The sequence below is a fragment of the Alosa alosa genome, chromosome 1, assembly GCF_017589495.1.
Source record: "Alosa alosa isolate M-15738 ecotype Scorff River chromosome 1, AALO_Geno_1.1, whole genome shotgun sequence".
NCBI classification, from domain to species: domain Eukaryota; kingdom Metazoa; phylum Chordata; class Actinopteri; order Clupeiformes; family Clupeidae; genus Alosa; species Alosa alosa.
In genome coordinates this window covers 11848910-11868152 of record NC_063189.1, presented here as the reverse complement: position 1 = coordinate 11868152, position 19243 = coordinate 11848910, and the positions used below count along the sequence as shown (strand labels likewise).

At 42.8% G+C, this 19243-nt stretch overlaps 1 protein-coding gene across 4 annotated transcripts in view; it reads left to right on the top strand.

Annotated features, from left to right (window-relative positions):
* The first annotated feature begins 876 nt into the window (after positions 1 to 876).
* Positions 877 to 19243, top strand: part of tnr (tenascin R (restrictin, janusin)) — a 115530-nt gene continuing 97163 nt past the window's right edge. For all 4 annotated transcript variants that reach the window (XM_048248107.1, XM_048248113.1, XM_048248120.1 and 1 more), the window contains exon 1: positions 877 to 1224. The gene's annotated coding sequence lies outside the window, so the exon portion shown is untranslated. The remainder of the gene's footprint in view (positions 1225 to 19243) is intronic.

Below are 19243 nucleotides of genomic sequence, written 5' to 3'. Positions count from 1 at the left end.
TCCTGATGAGCTGTACCCACTCACCCTACAATATTCACAGTGCATACACCGTCTGTATGGAAAAAACATCCAGTTTTCCAAGAAAAACTGTGCCCAGTCATTTAGCCTTAAATATTTACTCTGGTCTTTGCATAAGCTCAAGATGCAGTTAGGCGATAGCACTAAAACACTGGACTTGACGTCCTAATTTAAACTTCTACTTAAATTTCCTTTTTTTTTTTTTTTTAATTTTAACATACTGCTATCGGAAGCTTTAGTATAAACGTTCAGTGCTTCATCGGGTGCAATACATCTCAGTTTCAGTATATCACACCAAGGCAGGGGTCCTACCACCCAGCTGACAGCACAGACTGCACTTTGTGTGAGTGAAAGAAGACAGAGAAGAGAGGGAGGGAGGGAGGGGTGGGCAGGCGGGCGAGAGAGAAAGAGAGATGCCAGGGGAAGGGGAGAAAAGACAGGAAGAGAAAGAGAGAAGCCATGCCTCACTGACACTTTCTCAAAACCCAAGCTGAGCCAGGGTGCTGCTGCTTGGACTATCTTCAGGCTCCTTTTGGAAACACCCACTAGGGGCTGCACGAGCAGAGCTCAAACAGATCAATACAATGAAATGGGGGGAGAGAGAGGGAGGGAGGGAGAGAGAGAAAGAGAGAGAGTCAGCAGGGGAAGAAGGGAGGGAGAACAAGGCAGAAGCAAGAACATAGAATAGGGGAGCTATCGGGAGAGAAAACGAGCTTGTGTGCATGTGAGAAAGCAATTGACAGGGAGAGCAAGAGGAGGAGGAGGGGGAGAGTGTGAGAGAGAAAGAGAGAGAGGAGAAGGAGGGAGGGGGGGAGAAAGTGGGAGAGAGGCACAGTCACAGATGTACAGTGTGTGTCTGACCGAGTGAGAGAGCCGGGAGAGAGAGAGAGAGAGAGAGAGAGAGACTGAGAGAGGAGGAGAGAGCAGGAGCAAGGTGCACACGTTGCCCTGCTTCCCCATTGCAGCCACGACCGGCACTGAGAGAGGAGCCCCCCGACTAAACGGTGGGAACAACAGAGCCGCTGAACAATTGGCTGACAGATCGATATCCTCCCAGCAGAAGAAGCAGGCACAGGGAGAAGCTCTCTTAGGATCACCGACTAAGAGATAAGACACACAGCGAGACGGCTAGAGAGAGAGAAAAGAGAGAGAGAAGAGTCGGAGGAAGACAAACCAAAGCATCCTCTGCCTGGCTTCTTAGACTAGGTAAGTTGTACATGTATTTTAATGCTAGGTTCTCCCTTCTGTGGGCAGACATGGGTCAAGCCCCTGTGGGTAAAAGGGGGGGGTGGGGGTCATGTGCGGGGTTCAAGATATGCATTGGCCAGGGATCTCCTCATCAGTGGAAACATTGTCCTGTTTCTCTGAGGAGACCTAGTAAGACTACTATCAAATGACTGCTGGTTTGTTGATTGCATGTTTGCTTTAATTGATTGTGTGGCATTTACAAATTAGATAGCAAAAGACTTGAATTCAGTAGAATTTTGTTACGCTTTTCCAATACGGGCTAGGATTCTTTGTATCATGAGGATATGGACTCTTATTATGTCAGTATACTGAAGTATAAGAGTTTGAATGAACAACTCTTTGTTCTGTTCATGTCTTGCACAAGCAACAGTATTTTTGTGTTGACTCCAAATATTTGTCTGTTCCCCAGGGTATTGTTTATCCTTTGAAAAGTTGCTAATATTTTTTCTGCTGATAGAAAAAAAGTTTATGCTTACTCACAGTAGATTCCACCAGATATTCCAAGTGAACTAAGATGCACTTTTATTAAGTTTATGTATTCTTCAATAGTTATATTCTTACATAAAATGGTTATGAACCATTTGCCTTAGAAAAGCAGCCGAAGTGTAGAAATAGTCAAATTGATCATCAGACAATCAAAAATGTGTGTTGTTTGTTTTTCACTGCATTTGACATGTAAAAAGTTCTTAGGTGCAATGCATGTCCTCTCAAAGATTAAAGCAGTGCAAGTAAGGGAATAGGCTTTAAGGCTTTAGGGTCAACTCAACTGATGTTGCTCTAAAGTTTGTCCAGTTATAACAAATCCCCCCTTAAACCTAGTGTGGGCAAGAACCTGAAGCAGCCTCCAGGCTCTTTGTGTGGAGATTTAAGATTGACTTGGACGGAATCAAATTCTATTTGTTATTGTCCGGCACGCTGGGGGAACTTTTCTCTTGCACGGCGTGTTTAAGAGGCTGGACATGCCAGATAAGGCTGAAGCCATTGTGCATCTCCACGGAAATAATGTGTTTATAAACGTGTCAGCTGCTCCTTCTGAGGAATGGAGAAATGTTGGAGTAAATGCTGATACTGTATGCATCTCTGCCCTCTCTCTCTCTCTCTCTCTCTCTCTCTCTCTCTCTCTCTCTCTCTCTCTCTCTTTCTGCAGTGCAGCATTCTGAAGGTTATTGTCATATTTCTTAAGTGTCTAATTTGTCAAAGTCACCTCAACATATTGGCCATGGGCAGAGAGTTGGATATTGGCATGATATTAAAAATCTGGTGGTGGGGGGTGGTCTTTATCAGTGATTTACTGGGGGATGTATAAATCTTTCGTACCTATGTCATGAGAGCTCAATTTTCCGAATGCCATTCTGTGGTGGCCTGCTCATGTTGGTGTAGAGGGAGATCCTGGGGTATGGCATAAGCTCTGTGTATGTCGACTGTACTTCTTAGTCACTCATTTCACTTCCTCCCTCTTGCGCCTGTGTCATTAGTCTTGGGCAAGCGTTCAAAGGTTTTTCCCTGAGTCTGAAAATTTAGATAACATTCTCAGCATCCCTCTAACAGAGCAGGCCTATCCATTAAGGCATTGGCGAATGCAAAAACCTGTTAAACTACAGGCCCGTTTATGCAAATGCGAATCAATAATGCGCCTTATGGACAGAAAATGTTAATGCCTCTGCCTTGAGCAAAGCGAGAGCAAACATCACCTAAATAAACATGTTTATTTTATGTTAATTTATAGGGAACGGTTTTCAGTGCTAAAATTCTAAAAAAAGAGTAAAAAAAGAAATCTAGTGCCCTACTGGCTCGTAACCGTCCTACAGGTAATGGTACAGTTTCACCATTCACAAATCATTAGTGCAGTGGAAGAAAGTCCAACCAGGAGGGACACCATTTTAATGTGAGAGGATTCATTGCCCTCTTGAATGGCCAGGATCTTTTTTCCCCCACTCTCTATCCGTGTGAATAATTAATATTTACCAGAGTGCCGATTGGGTAGCCAAACAACGTGATTGTGTTAGTCTATCGCGGTAATTAATAATTTACATAATGTTTCAGTGCTGGGGATTTGTTTCTCCATAGTGCCCAGCAGTTATTGTGTTAGCAAAGGTTCCCCCCATTACTCCCTATCGCCGCACAGAGGTAATTAAGAAGGGATCCCATTTGCATTCCGACCTGGCAGAAGCAAGCCGGAAAAACCAAAGGTTGGGATGCTTGTGACGGAGACTCAGGTGATAAATGTCATTTAGCCCTGCATATGTTATGCGTCTTCATTATTGGGTCCACAAGGATTTTCTACATATAGCATCTCTCACTTTAAGTTAAGTGTTTGTTTATTAATTAATTAGTGAATGTGCATATATGTATATATACTGGAAATAGTCAGTGTTATGGAAAGCGAAGGGGAACAGTGCCATTTTATTGTACGCTATGAAGACCAGTCTAAATTCTAGATATGGTCTTCAATTGTTCATACTACTCATATGTACCCATGGTACATACACTGTCAAGTGTGCAATCTATTTGATAAATGTTAGGGAGGCCTTGTGTTAAATGGTGTTCTCCAACTGAAATCGAGAGAGAGAGAGAGAGAAGAGAGAGAGAGAGACAGAGAGAGAGAGACATAGAGAGAGAGACATAGAGAGAGAGGGGGGGGCTTTGAGAATTGCTTGAACCCTGTTAATACACTCAGAACCCCATCCGCCTATGGCTTGACCATTAAGAACCTCCTTGTGCTGGCTCTGAGGGAGGTCCATCAGCACCAGTGGGGGGAGCTGAAGAGCTCCTCTGTGCTGCAGGGCTCACACAGCTGTGGAGAACGTCCTCCTTAGACCCGGTTAAAGCAACGTAGCACTAGCACTGAACTTCAGCATTACAGTCCCCATTAATGGGACTGTAATGAATATGTTAATTAAGGAGAGCGAGTAAACACATTTTCTTTCTGCCCAGGGCAGCATCACAGTGTCTATTATTAGGAGAATTACACATAGTATTGAAAATAGGGAATGAGGACTATTTGTCAAGAGAACAACCACCAAGTGTGTGTGTGTGTGTGTGTGTGTGTTGCGTGTGTGTGTGCACGTGTGTGTTTGATTGCATGTTGGTGGGGGAGGGCATCTGCCTGGTTGTCTGTCTGTGTATGAGGTCAGAGTACAGACGGTTGTATGTGTTAAGTCCTGTCAGGTTTGGCACAGTTTCTTATTGGCTGTGCTGAGTGAGGAGCACTTGAGACAGAGAACAGCGACGGCTGTGAGAGACGAAGGACGACTTCTGTAATGGCACAGGGAGTGAGTGACAGGCCGGATTAGCTGAAAGGGCAGTGGGACACCTCATCTGATGCAGACTCAATGAATGGGTGTCAATCAATCACAGTCAGCTCAAAGTCAGAGAGCGGGTCATGACTAACCGTGGATGCATCCCACGCACAGACATGCAAACATTCCACACGCACATTCTCACATGCTCACAGAGCGAGCAAGAGAGAGAGAGAGTATAAAATCAAGTTAGCGTTGTGAGCTTCCAGGGAGACAGAGTACATTTCCATACTTATTACCTCTGTGAGATCATTAAAATTTCGTCTTCCATTTTGTGAATCTGTCTTTTTACTCTGTGTGGCTGTGGTAGAGAACCGGCCCTGTGCTTGCCTGCTCTGATGCAAATGAGAGATGATATTCAAATCACAGGCCCAGGAGGTCTACTGTACCTGCGTTCTTGCCATTTACCTTAAAGGCCATCAGCGCAAACACAGCCATGCTTTTGCTTCCATTTGCCGTTCATCTCCATGGCTGTGTAAAACAAACCGAGCAGGGCACACGAATGGCTTATCACGAAGTTAACGCTAGCGAGCTCTCACTGTTTCAGTGCCGACATGAAAAAGGCTTTTCTTATTACTATACAGGTTGGAGACGTTTCTTTTTTTTATGCTCGGGTCCACCCATGGGAGCTGCTCAAAGGGTCTGTCTGCAGGCTCTCTCCCTGCATGGGTCAGACTTAAATGCCAGGCTTGAGAATACTGACATGTTTGCCGAAGACCTTTGATCCACGCGGAGCCTCGGAGAGAAGCCGAGGTGTTAAGTTCATTTGCCGAGCCCCAGTGGCTTGCCTGGCACTGCTGTTGTTTTAACAGGAGGAGACACCCACCCTGGAGCAACCTGTTTACAAAGTCCCTCTTACTTGGTATATGTGGCGCAGAACAGCACAACAACCATGGTGCCTTAAAAAGGCCAGTTATTTCAATCAATTAGGTGTGTTGTAAGCAAAGTAGGCTTTAATTGGTGAGTGATTAAGTGGCACGATCATTTTTTGCTCCAGTGATCATTCCATCTGTCCACAATCAGAAAACCTACTATCGCTCGCATAATACCCTTCCCACACGCAAATTTGACTTCAATCAGTAGAAATGTCCGTTATCCCGTTTAAACAGGAGTATGCGCACCAGCCTGCCATATCTGTATGTACAGACATACCTCTCGACTATATTAAGCAAATCCCTTTGATAACTCCTATTTCAATTATGGTCGGTAATCCACCCTTTAACACGTCCTCCAGTAGTGAGATGCTCAGTGACTTTTGCCGGGGCCAATCACAGGCTCTCAAATCCATACAGTTAAAGGACAAAAAATGGCAGTCCTGTGAGCAAATGCCCTTAGTTTGACAGAACAGTACAGCAGTGAGCTCTATCTTGTGTAAGTGTTGTCTGGTGAACAACAAGTATTTATTATTTCAGACTTAAGAATACTGATGCGAAGATTTTCCAATGACTACGGGTCAGTGGTAGTAATTACAGTGGTGCTGATTAAATTTGCCCAATAATTAAACAAACATCATTGATTCCCCCCGCTGAGAAAACCCCAGCCGTCTAACCTCAAGTCCTGGGTGCCCATCATCCAGCTCTCTATCGCTGCTTCCTGGACGCCCCGAAGCAGTAGGCCAATCAGATAATTGCAATTTGTGAAATGAACATGCAGTCAATTCCAGTTAGGCTGCGGTTGGACACATTGATATTCCACAATATTGTTGAAACCTCTTTCCCGTTTCCCATCCTGTGAATTGATGGCTGGGATCGAAAGGGTATACCTCAGTTTCCTGAAACGAGGCACGTCATGGAGGCTTTCATTTGCTTTGAAGGCATTTGGCGAACACATTTTTCCTTATTATTTTATGTCTTATTATTTCTCCCTGACCCAGTGTTTGTAGTTGTGTGTCTGCTTCATGTTTTTTTTTTCAGCCTCTCCTTCTACCCATCTGTGTGGGCAGATGGAGGAAGACTCCCACATAGTTGCGTTTGGCTGCCAATATTTCACCACTCCGCTTTTGTAGTTGGGAAGAAAGAAAGTCTCCTCAGCTTTACCTGTTCCTGCTTTTTCATGCTCGTTATGGGACTCATGACCAAGTGTCCGTCCACCGCATTTCAATTTGATTGCCTTGCTGTGAATCAAAGTTGTTATCCTGAAGGGAACAGGTGCACATCACTGATCCCCAGCTGAGGCAGAAGCTTCCATACCAGTGTTGACTAGTAATATTTAAATAGCTGGTGGCACTTGAAGGCCACTCTTATTTACCCAGAAATTGCCTTTGACTTGAGAACACATTCTGAAGAGAGTGTAGAGTGGCGTTTTTTTCTCCTGTGTGGTGGCAGTCATCACACATTCTGCCTTGTTGCAACAGTTGTCCTGGACAGTGTTCTGGTTTATTTTCATGCATGGATGGGCACATGGAAATCAATAGGGTGCTTGCCCACTGCCTCTAATGTTAGAAGGAATAAAGTCAACCCATAACAGCAGGTAGTCGTCTGTGATTGCGTTTGACTGGAGTTAACCCATCAGTGCTAAGTCACTTCATCCAGTAGGCCATTTAGTTTTACGTATCATGCTATACATTTCTTATTCATGAAATACGGCCTGTGCTGTTTAGCTGAATCTGGCTAAATAGAGGGATAATAAGGCACCAAGTACAAGTAATACACATTGTTTGTGTTTACTGACTCATTGGGTGCAGGCAGCATTTCTCTCTGCCTGTGAAAAAGCTCTTCTCTAGTCAGCCAGGCACAATATCCCTGATCTGAATTAATATTTCTCATTATGTGGATCTGTCCGCCTTTTTTCTCAAGCTCATAAGTGAGCTATTCTTCATCCTGCAGTGTGTGTGTGTGTGTGTGTGTGTATGTCACTAAACAACTCTGTTTTGTGGGGCTGGGAGCACCGAGCATGTGCAAAAAGCCTTTAGTTGCCAATTTTGCAAAAATGTCAAAAGTTCCATTCATGAACGACTTTGAAAAGAATATGGTTCTTATTAATAGGAAATAGTATACTCCAAGAAATGTGGAGATATGGATTACTGTAGTTCAGATCCTTGAATATAGATTGCATGAATGATTTATTCTGTCAGGTATACTAGAGAGACAGATAAAGTTGTATTTCCTTGATATTCGCCTGACCTCACTGCGTATTGACTCTGTGTACTGTAGTGAGACAGGTTTTGGCCTGGGAAATACAGTGACCTTTCAGGATGTGGTAAATAAACTCATGGATGCACCATGACATTGTGCTTCAAAAAGCACATGGATAAAATGCCTTTGTGCTTTCCAATATTATACAGTTACAAATCCCAACTACTACAAGAACAGAAAATTGTGTACTCACTATCTACATTAATTAGGCCTTGTCGTGTACAGTTTGGCCTATTCTTAAGCAATCACAGAAATGCTATGAATATATATTGTACTCATGTCTAGGGATTCTGGTTAACCTGAGCGTGCGAGGACGTGAAAGTGTGTGTATGAAGCTAATGTTAGAATGTTGAAAGAGAGGACATCAGCTTACCTTGTTTGCAGCCAACCCAAGCTCTGACCCCACTCAGTGGAATATTCCAAGCTCTCAGCTAGTTCAAGTTTAAAAAAAAAAAAAAAATGTAAGATTAAGTCCCTTAACCAAAATTCCAAAGAAAGCCAAAATCAGGGAGACCCACACTGTATCATCCCGGACACCAAACAATAATGGTTTTGTTTTCCTTTAACCCATAAAACAACATAATTATGCTAGCCATAATTTAGTCCTTAGGCATAGGTTTCTATGCAATGTCACAAACAGATGAGATCTCATTTATTCAGATCATTTTTATTTCTTGTGCGGGAAAGAAAATACTTTTTTTTAAAGTGCACGTTCTTATTAAATATTGGATGATGATATCTGAATGAGGACAAATTATTTTATTTTTGAAAGATGCCTTTCATCATCATGCTGAAGGGCAGAATGCTGTCTGTAAATTTGTTAGCAATGATAAGACAGGAAGCAGCTATGGAACTGACTGGTGCCATTCTTAGGGAATGGCATAGTTTGGCTTTAACACAATCATCCTTTGATTATTTAAATTGGGGTTGACAGAGTGAGGCAGTGAAGTGAGAACATTAAAAAGTTTAATACCAAAACCAGGAAGCGTGCTCGCAAGTACCATTTACTTGGACAAAACAGCAGAGTTTATAATTAATTTAAAAAAAAAGCCTGACTCTCAAACATGACACTGGCAGGCTATAGACAGGTGCATGTCATGATCCACACTCGTCAATCAGATCTCAACATATTTCAATTCAAAACATTGCTGGATTGCTGGCTAAATGAACTCATATTCCAGTTCATAACAATTTTAGCAATCTGTCTGTTTATAACTGTTATTCTGTTATTCCAATCGAAAATCAGACTGCCACTTCGGTTTCCATTATATTCATAGGTCATAAGTGCCTCCATTATACTTCAACTACAACTTTCCACTGTCTCGTGAAATGGGCAGCATCTTTTGGGTGGATTTTAAGGCAGAACTGTGAAGCTAACAGCTCGATAGCAGGAACAGTTTTTTCGTCAGGTCATTGGTCCTAGTTGGGCCAAAGATAGGGATAGTTCACACTGGCCCTAAACTAACCAAAGTAGCAACGTTACACATAGTCAGCCATTTTTATCTGGCTGAGAAAATGTTTCAAGAGATTCAAAGGCAAGGAGCCATGAAAAAGATTAGATAAATGTTTTCCGGGAATATTTAAAAAGGGGAAAGCATGAATCTTACCAGGGCACTCATGCTTGAAATTGGCTGGAATTGCACTGTGACTATGGCATGTAGGATCACATGCATAGTTATTGTCAACCCGATGGTTGCACCTCCCTAACCCTCCACCCCCCTCCCTGGCCTTCGCATGAATGGAGAGGTGACTCAGAGACATGGCACCTTATCAAGCGTTCATTCAAAAGGCACATCAAAAGGTCAACCTTGGGCAAATGTGTCTGTAATTCCCCTCTGTGCTCTGGTTAGACCAGACAGAAGCACAAGTCTATGTTTTATGAAAATTATTGATCTCCACGTGCATTGGAATTATCACACAGCCTCCTATTCCAGCCACAGTTTTGTTTGTGTGGTGTGTTTCTGTGTGTGTGTGTCTGTGTCTGTGTGTGAAACATTGACAGTGTCAATCCCCTCCCACCCCACCCTCTACACAGACACTATGGAAAATGCTGAGCAAAAGTCAAAGCAATGTACTGAATTCTCAGAGGGACCCATAGCAAACTATCACTGTCAATTAATCATGACATTGCTCAACACAGATATAAACTGGCATAAAAATAGGAATGCCCTCAAAGACCATAACTGTCAGTTATGGATGACACTACTTTAAAATAGCATGTTGTCTTTGTTCCTAGCTGTGATCTTAAGTCATCTGTTTTCTGTGCCTTCTTGGATATAATAATTGCCTTTCCATCGTTTCAATGAAACACTGTTGGACTGTTTTTTAATTAAATTATGTTAGTACTTTACTGTTAAGTTATTAGAATTGCAGTCTTAACTAAAATATTTGGCATCACATATATCTACATAATTGAGGATATAATTGTGGACTTTGTAAAACAAATATTTTCAGCGTTTTCACATTAGTCTATAGTCTTATAGACTGTAATCTTTGTCACTGATGACATTCTGTCATGAATACTCTAGCAGACATCCTCATCCTAAATGCTATGACTATGAAAAAGAATAAATCCTCTATTTGCATATCAGTGATTCGCATCCCATTTTCTAAAGCATCTGCCTGTCAAAGTGAGTCAGGCAACTATCTCTGGCTTGACCTGCTGAAACAATATCAACTGCCAAAAATAACCAAAACCCCAAATCAGTTGTCGAGGCATTGATATGATCTTGTGCCAGGAACAGGAGAATTTTCACCTGGCATAGTAGAATCTGATACTCCTCTTTGAAGGCCTGGACCTTGTCACTTTGAGTCTCTTCTCACTTGTTGTTTGAGCATTTCCACATTTTTTCGGGCCATTACCCTATGTGTTTGGTGCCAACCTTAATTAAAAAAAAAAGAAAAGAAACGGAGAAAAAAAAACAAACAACAACAACCCCCTTGTTCACTGGGCCATTTCTGTCAATTACAGTATGTGCCAGGAGGGGGAAGAAAGAGCTTTTGAGGAACAAGAAGCAGGCAGATTGTCCTATTGGTAGCTATCTCCAGGGTATTCTCATTGCAAGAGTTGATGATTTAGAGATCAATAATTCCCCTGTGGGTTTTCATAAAATAAAATGAAACATCAAATGCATCAAGGTCAATTCCAGCTCTTTCTTCTTCAGTTTGAGATTTTCTTCAAATCTTCAAAAAAATGTTTGTCCTGACCATGGATGTCCCTGACATAGATGAAACAAATCAATATTTGTGATCTATCATGGCCGAGCCCTGGAACAAACCTTGAATACTTTTAAAGGATATGTTGACAAGAGAGAGGAATAAGAGTTTCTTTGTGGCTTGCTTTCCACTGACACTATTGAATTGCTAAGACCAGTGGTTTGTGAAAGAAGATTTTAGTGCATAATAATGATGATCCAAAAGTCACAAACATACACAGGCAGTTTTCTGTAGGCAACTCTTTGACTTAAGATATAATTAATGCCAGTTATTTGGCTGATGTAGAGGTAAAGTGCCCTTATAGCTGTTATTACTGTAAGAATTGTGCTCATTACTTGGCATCTCTGTCATAGAAACTTAAAAAGAACTTTGAAACAAAAGTTGCAATATGATTCTGCATGTCATAAGTCATATCATGCAATATGATTCTGCATGTCATAAGTCATATCATGCAATATGCATGTAAGAGTGTTATACAGTTTTTGCAATCTTACTTTTACATAATCAGCTGGTAATGGTTGGACAGATGGTTTATATGTACCAGAAAATTAAATAATGTTGCCTCATTTAGACTACAGGCTATTCATGTTTCTGCACACTATTTTTGTTGTAATTAGTCGTGGTAAATTGGATTTAGATGTGGCAAGGTCATTGCAATAAATGAGGAATTTAGTGCAATATCTCCACCATATTATTTATTTCCCCATAACTTGATATAGATATTACAACAGTGGCTACAATAATTGGACTTTATGGCTTCATCTTCCTCGGAATGCCATAAGAATTAATGTCACACTAAAAAGGCCCATTTTAGCATGTTTGAAATTGCCATCTTATTGACCCAATGCGAACAGAGGAGAGGCAATGTTTGATGGGATTTAATTTTCATTGGGGAAATGGAAATGGACAAAACTGAAATTACCGCCTTGCATAAATTTCAGTTGTCATTAGTCAGAGGGCTGGGCAGAATACCGGGCATGGCTCAAGAGCTGCAGCCCTCCTGACAAAGCCAACCAGGGATGTCATGACCTGTATAAGTAGTCCTTTTTTCTCTTAATTTTTTTGCCTGCAATGTTTTAACTCTGTTACAGACTCCCCCTCCTCCCCACACAGACTCCCCCTCCTAAATGACCCTGCTTTCCTCCCCAACCCTGTGCCCCAGTCAATGCCGTTGCCATGGCGACTGGCGCCAGGCTGAGATGAAGGGTGGTGTAGGTGGAGAGGGCCTCTCAGGTCCACTGCTCACGTTGGGCTGCCACTCCAACCCTGCAAATTAAGCCCTGCTCCGCGCACTTAACACGACGCCAGCCAGCGGCAGCGGGAGCACAAACAGCCGACTTGCGCCACTTACCTCCCCGCGCGCCGTTTTCTCATGCAAACTGCCAACGTCTGTAGCTGCTACTGCTGCTGCCGAAAGCGGCTACATAATAGACAAGATTCCCCAACACTCTCACCCCGAACCTCCAGAGTAGCGGTGCGAATCCGACTGTGTTATAACCTGAATGAGAATGAATGCGACGTGCAGCCAAATCATGTAATGGCGGCAGCAGTGCCAAGTGGCCTGTCCAGCTGGCTCCGACCCTGGGCCTCCAGGCCAGTGGGACTAATTGAGTGCCCAGTCCGTCTCCCTGCTGGCTGGGCAACAATGATGGTACAGTGCGGCAGCAGAGCCTGAAGCTTCCCACCTGCTCCTACACCTAATGCCGGGTGGACGAAGGACTCACCTGAGTCGGGCTATCTAGTGTCAGCATGCTGTCGACCTTCAGTTATTCAATTATACGGTCATATACAGTATATTTGACCTGTTTGACACAAGTCTCTTTCTCACGGTTGGGTTGCAGTCTCAAGAAGGAAAAAATGTCTTTGTTGCTCCATTGTTAGCCCTCATTTGGAATCATATGAGAGGATCATTTTGTGGCCGTTTGCCGTGACTAAGGTCCAGCCATAGAAATGAAGGATGCTCCCTGCCTGGTTTATTCCAGTGTGGCTTAATAGTTGTTCAGTGGCTGATGTCAGCTCCCTTAGAGAAATGCGGTGTTCAACAGGTCAATCTTGCAACCCCGGTTACTCTGTCTTCAGCTTTTGTGTGTGTCTCTGTCCTGGAAGAAAATGATTACAACGCTGCAGTGTTTCTCTGCCAGAGCTGACGATGTTGCTTCATCTTTTAAAGAATTTGAAATGTCAGAAGAGTTATATTTTCATCTGCTTCTGTAAATTAAAGGAAGGATGATTTTAAAAAAGTTAAACATTTTTAGAAAACCATTTTCTAATTTCCAACTATTGTGGATTTGGCCAAGTTAATTTTATTCATTATGTCCTAACTTTTGGTATCTGACTGACTGCACAAGGCAACTACTCTAAATGTACCCAGTTTAATTGAATAAATAAACAACCCTCTCATGCATGGTACACAGTGCAGTCCTATGCCATTTCAGATATAATAAAACATTGCTAGCCTATAAAATGAGCCAAGTCACGGCTCCCGCCACTGAATCCTAATTCTCGCCTGTCACTTTCTTTCTCCCTTCCTGACTGCTGGCAAGCGCTGGATGCCAAGCAGCTGAAACTTTTGCACCGTCATGGAGAAGCCTCCTGCCATTATTTCTTCCCCATGCAAGGCCCTCACATCTCCTTCCAAGTGTGTCCATCTTCCCGGAACCCCAGGGCAAGGGCTGCCTTCCTTTGGGATGTGGGCTGGGCTGGCTCGGGTATGTGAGCTCCCTCTCATCTCTGTGGGTTTGGGGGGAGCAGTCGAAGGGTTTGCACTGGCTGTAGCTGGCTGGCTGAAATGACCCTGCCTGGCTGGCTCGCCACCTGAGACACCAGGACTCTCTTTGGGGACTGCTTTCAGCTCCCACATCTGCTGCCAGCCCCTCTCCTGCCTCGTACTCCTGCACTGCACCCCTCCATCCCTTTTAACTATGACAGTGTCCGAACACCCCTGTCCCTGTCTGTCCAGGTGTTGTGCCTGGCTTTCATCTGTGTCCACACTTTCATGAACTCGCAGCCGGGTCACTTGGGAGGCCTTTCGAATCCCTTTGGCGTCTCCACAAATAACGCAACAAAAGCGGCATTCAGGCAGAGGCCTCTCCTAAAAGCTTTGCTTTTTACTTTGCTTGGGAGAGAGAGACAGAGAGACAGAGAAGGGAGAGCCATGGTTTTCAGCTATGTTGATATGGTATAACAGAAAGCATTTTTTATGAGTATGTGATTTAAGTGTTAAAAAAGCCCTTTTGAGCAGACGTTGTGGGAGTTGATGTTGTTATGTTGTTGAGGTGTGTTGGGGGCTGCAGAATGATTAATGGCACAGAGAAGTGTGAAATTTGCTTTGTTAATTGCGTGGGAGGCTTTCAAGAGAGAGAGAGAGTTTTTTTTTTCTGTTTGTGTGGCATTAAAGATGACTTTACCAAGGGAGTTTTTGCATGCTCAGTCCGTATAACTGGTGGCTATTTTTTTAAAACTGTTTGTGAGAGCTGTTTATGATGGCCATCTTCCTGCGCCATAATAAATAACAGACACACACACACAGCATAGTGTTTATTTGTCAAGTCCGTGTGCTTGAAAACATGCATCCAGTATTCACATTGGTGCACAGTTAGTCAGCGGCTATTGTTGTGAAACAGTGATTGTAAATCTGTTTAAGCCTTCCAAGTGAGTGCCTAATGGTGTCTGGTGGTAGAGCTATAACTGTTAAACTACAGGATGCATCTTTGCGTCGTTGTTTACAGCCAGTCTCTATGTAAATGACAACAGCATTATTCCATAGCACGTGGCTCCCCAGTGCCACCATCATCTTCTTGCTGCTGCTTTGAAGTGATAGAATCCAGCCAGGTAAATTCTTTCAAGGTTAATGAGGTTAAACCCTGCCCACAAATGATGGCTGCTGAAAGTGGATTTTTTCACCTACGTGTGATACAGGCAAGCAAGGGCATATTAGTGATCCGACGAGATTAATGTTAATGAAGTATTATAATTCACTCCTGAGTCCCGCAAAGCCAGCTTGTGACAGGGCTACATCACACCACTCCCTAAAGTCACAAACAAAAAAAAGAGATGACAAAAAGAAATATCACTTTCATATCATTTCTAACATAATCTTCCAGACGCCCCTGGCTGGTTTTGTATTTAATTGAGAAAGCTTGCAGAGGTTGAACCTTGGTTGAATAAGATCCCGTATTCGTGACATTTTGGCTGCACTTACCGTATAAGCTCCTACACCAACGTACAGTACCAGTGATTAATTATGAGGTCGCCATAAACAAAAAGGGACCAGTTGTTCTGATATGTGGTGTATTAGTCGGCAGCTTTATTCATGCTGTAGCATATCATTCTTCACAGCCTGTTTCTGTGCCTCATAAAAGCGGGCCAATTAATATAATGGACTCAGGTTTTTAATATATTCTTCATAACATGGTAATTTATATGCTGATTAGCCTGTTTTTCTAGGCATTGTCGGGCGTCGTTGTGGAGGTCACTCTGCCCGAATGAACATATTTTACCCTGTGTGCATATTTCACAGGGGCAGGAAGAAGTCGGAGTTCTTTGCACTGTCACTTGTGTTTTGCTGGCAGAGGAGAAGCCATCACTCCAGTTTAAATGAGCTAACGCCTCGATGCTATTAGGCCGAGTCTCGCCTATGTGTGTGTGTGTGTGTGTGTGTGTGTGTGTGTTTGAGGGAGGAGGGGGTGTTAGCTGAGGGGCAGAGGAGAAGATGCACAACACAGCAAAGATGACTGACCATGTGGACCACAGCATGCCACAACTAGATCAAGCAGTTGGGAGAAAGAAGTTGGGAGAAATATAAGACAAACAGTATATACTGTATATAGAGTTGCTGTATGGTATCAGAGCCACACTAAGTAACCTTGTGTTTGGTCTTTCACGGTCCCTTTATAGTCACCTCAAGGATATTTCCATTCAATGGTCTTGCAATGTGCAACAACTTTGTGGCTCAAAATGTACAGTATGTGTAAGCTGAGGCAGAAGTTGAAGTCCCACTAAGTCTCCCTTTTCAAAGACTAGCTACCCGTATGTGCCGGATGTGTTCATGTTGGAAGAGTAGTATGACGCTAAACTCAGTGAAAGCGTTAATTCAGAGAAGAGAATGGGATAGTGGCTGCCTGTCCAGTTGGGGGACACATTAATGTAAACCAAGGTTACGGGTGCGACTGGAGAGTGCAGAGCCCTTTCTCCTGCTCGGAAATAAAGACAGTGCTCACAGGCGCGGAACAGCACAAGGTCAGTGGCGACCAAGGATGACAAAGGAGTCCGTGGTGTAAATACTGAGCTCAGACGCCTGCTGCACCACACGTCTGTAGAGCTGCAGGACTCATTTGGCCATGTAACAAGAACCCTCATTTTCATCATTAAATTTGTTGTTGTGCCTGGAAAACTAGTGTAATTACATAAACAACCGTGTCTGCCTATAAAGTAAAATTATATAATACTCTGCTCCTATGCGATATGTTTTGTACTTGGTATATGGTACATTTGTTTGTCCTCACAGATGTTGGAAGGCCATGTTTTTATGTTGTCATGATATCAGCTGTCTAACCATAGCACTACCTGGTTGTGGTGCACTTGAGTTTCTAGCATGGTTTCCTCAACCTTATTTGAAAAATCCATTTTAGACTCTTGTTTATTCCTCTCCTGCTGATGCCTTTCATCTGCAAAAGGGCTGGAACACCGTTTTTACCCAACTCCTCCTACTGAGATATGAGCTGTCAAAGGAATGTGCTGAGAGACTTTGTCCTGAATTTCAAAAGAGAGAACCTGATACGTGTCTGTCCTATGATGGAGTACCTGCGGATTACGCAACAGAGGTGGATTTGCCACAGTAGTTTCTCTTCTCTTTCTTCCTCCCCCCCCTTCAGAGGGATGCCATTCAGGTTATGCAAAATGTGCCAGTTTTGCCCAAGGAACACAGGATTTATTAAATTCTCTCATGCTCTTTTTACCCTTGGTCCATTCTTAATCAGCTGTGCACACCACTCGGCTATTGTACTTCCATAATGGGAGGGACTGCGACCACAATACTGCACTATAAAGCACTCTTCCATTCCCTCCTCCTACAATACCCCCCCAACACACACACACACACACACACACCCAAATCCAGTTTATGGCTTCACAATAAATCATTTCTTTGCTCTCCCCAGCAACACTACATCAAACTTCCCTCTAGCTCACTTAAGTGAGATTCCTCCGCTGCGGAGCGCTTAGTTGCTATGGATCAGACTTTGAGGGTTGTTTATGTTTTCACATTTTTAAATTGACTGAGATTAATGAAGGATGCAAGTCTTCTCATTAAGTATTTTTGGAAGAGTGATTCAACTTAATAAATATTTTGTAGCAAAATTGGGCTTTTACAGATTTATAGAGCAACTGAAAATGTGATGCTACATCCGGAAGAGTTCAGTCCTAGTTTTAATACTTAGAATTGTATTATTTTTGTTTGAGGAGTCCTATGGATTATATTGAATGAGCCATACTGTGTTTGGTTTATTTGTGTTCTGCAGCAAAAGCCTGCTGTGAGAGCTGCTTTCATGTCATTGCTTCTCTGCTTTTTTGTCCAAGGCTTTTCTTTTCATTACAGCGGATTGTGGATTGTGTGGACACTAAAAATTTCACTGCAAAGCAGCATAATGTTGCTTTACCCTTAAATCATTTTCAATACACTACTATACATGACTGGAATCTGGATTTTAAAAAATGCTGCTTTATTGTTTATTGGATCTTTTTATTCCAGCCATGTTCATTTATGAATGGATAATGCCACTATGCCATGCTTTCATCCATGCCATGATCACGTTCCTGTTATTGTTTGTTGAATATACATCTTTCATCCAGTTCAATGGCAGCCTCAATGTGTCAGTTCCACAACAACCTTCATATGACCGTGACATTTCCCCCTCCCCGGTTCATGTAGGTCATTGTTTATTCATAGAACAGACCATTTACATCATCTCACTAGCCAGTCAAATTCAGTGGAAGCAGATTCTGTGGTTTAAATTGTAGTCTTATATCATATATCACATATATTATATCATATATATCACATAATGTTATCCTCAAATATGTACATTTCTTAGTTGCTTCATAAAATGGCTTGATTTGCATGTTAACTTTGATGGGCTATCATCATGGCTAAACTTCACAAGTACAAGAAGGAAACAAAATGAAAAATTACTCTTTGGTGCTTTGAAATTGAAACGCACGTTTTTAAAATCTATGCAACCAGCATGCTTCTCAGTGAATGCAACCCATTGATTTAATTTCACCCACAAGCCTCATTGGTATCAAACTCAGAACAGATTGCATACCAAGTACTGACCTTTGTGCAACAATAAACCACACCAAAAGATGGCACATGAATCTGGGCTGATTGCTAGCATTCCTCACTTTTATGGTGAGGTATTGCACCCTTTTAAATGGGAACTCCCTATAAACAAAAGAAAGGGGGGATCAATGGCGGAAGAGATCCCAGCCCTGTGCACTCAAACGGCTGTCGAATAACAGTGGTAGTGAACCAGACAAATGGGTTAGGACCCCACCCAAGTCAATACTCATCTGTGCGGCCAAAGACCCAGCAAGAGGCATGAACGTGCAAGTAGAGGTGAGCGCTGACAGAGGCATGGCTATGTGTTGCTTCCAACTCCTTCATCCTGAACGGGACCGTGCCACCAGGCTGACACTGGCTCCTCCCCTCCACTCCAACTCCGGTCCCTGTGTGAAATACTGTTGGATTAATACCTCAGATATGGCAGGTATTGTCTGGTGCTCACGGCATGCTGGTGGCCAGAGGATAATCGGCTAGAAAGCCGTTTTGGATCATTAAAACCTCATCAGAGCAAATGACAGTATTTTAGTACACTCTGAATGCCATTTACAGCCCTGCGTCGCCTCAAACTTTGCAGCAAAAGTCATTAGTTGCCCTTGCAATAGCATGCTGTATATATGATCAGGACACAGCACAGAATATGTGATATTTTATCACTCTTTCTCCCCCAGAGTAATGGCGCAGGAGAAGAGCTGTGTGGTGCCTGAATCTGTCAGGTCACACATTTAGTTCCTGAATCTAAGTTCACACCTCAGGCCAACCACAACAGTCTGGCATATGGCATTGCTATAGAATTAAACAGTGGTGAAAAGCATAGCAAAACTATCAAAGCTTTTTGGTACTGTACATAGATGGTGAACATAGATGTTGGTAATGCTAGTAATATGGAATATGTTTCCCAGCTGTGAATATACTGTAGCAAACGCTAAACTAAATGAAATTAAATTGAAAAATTAAAGCAGATTTATGATGATTTTCCTCATTGTATT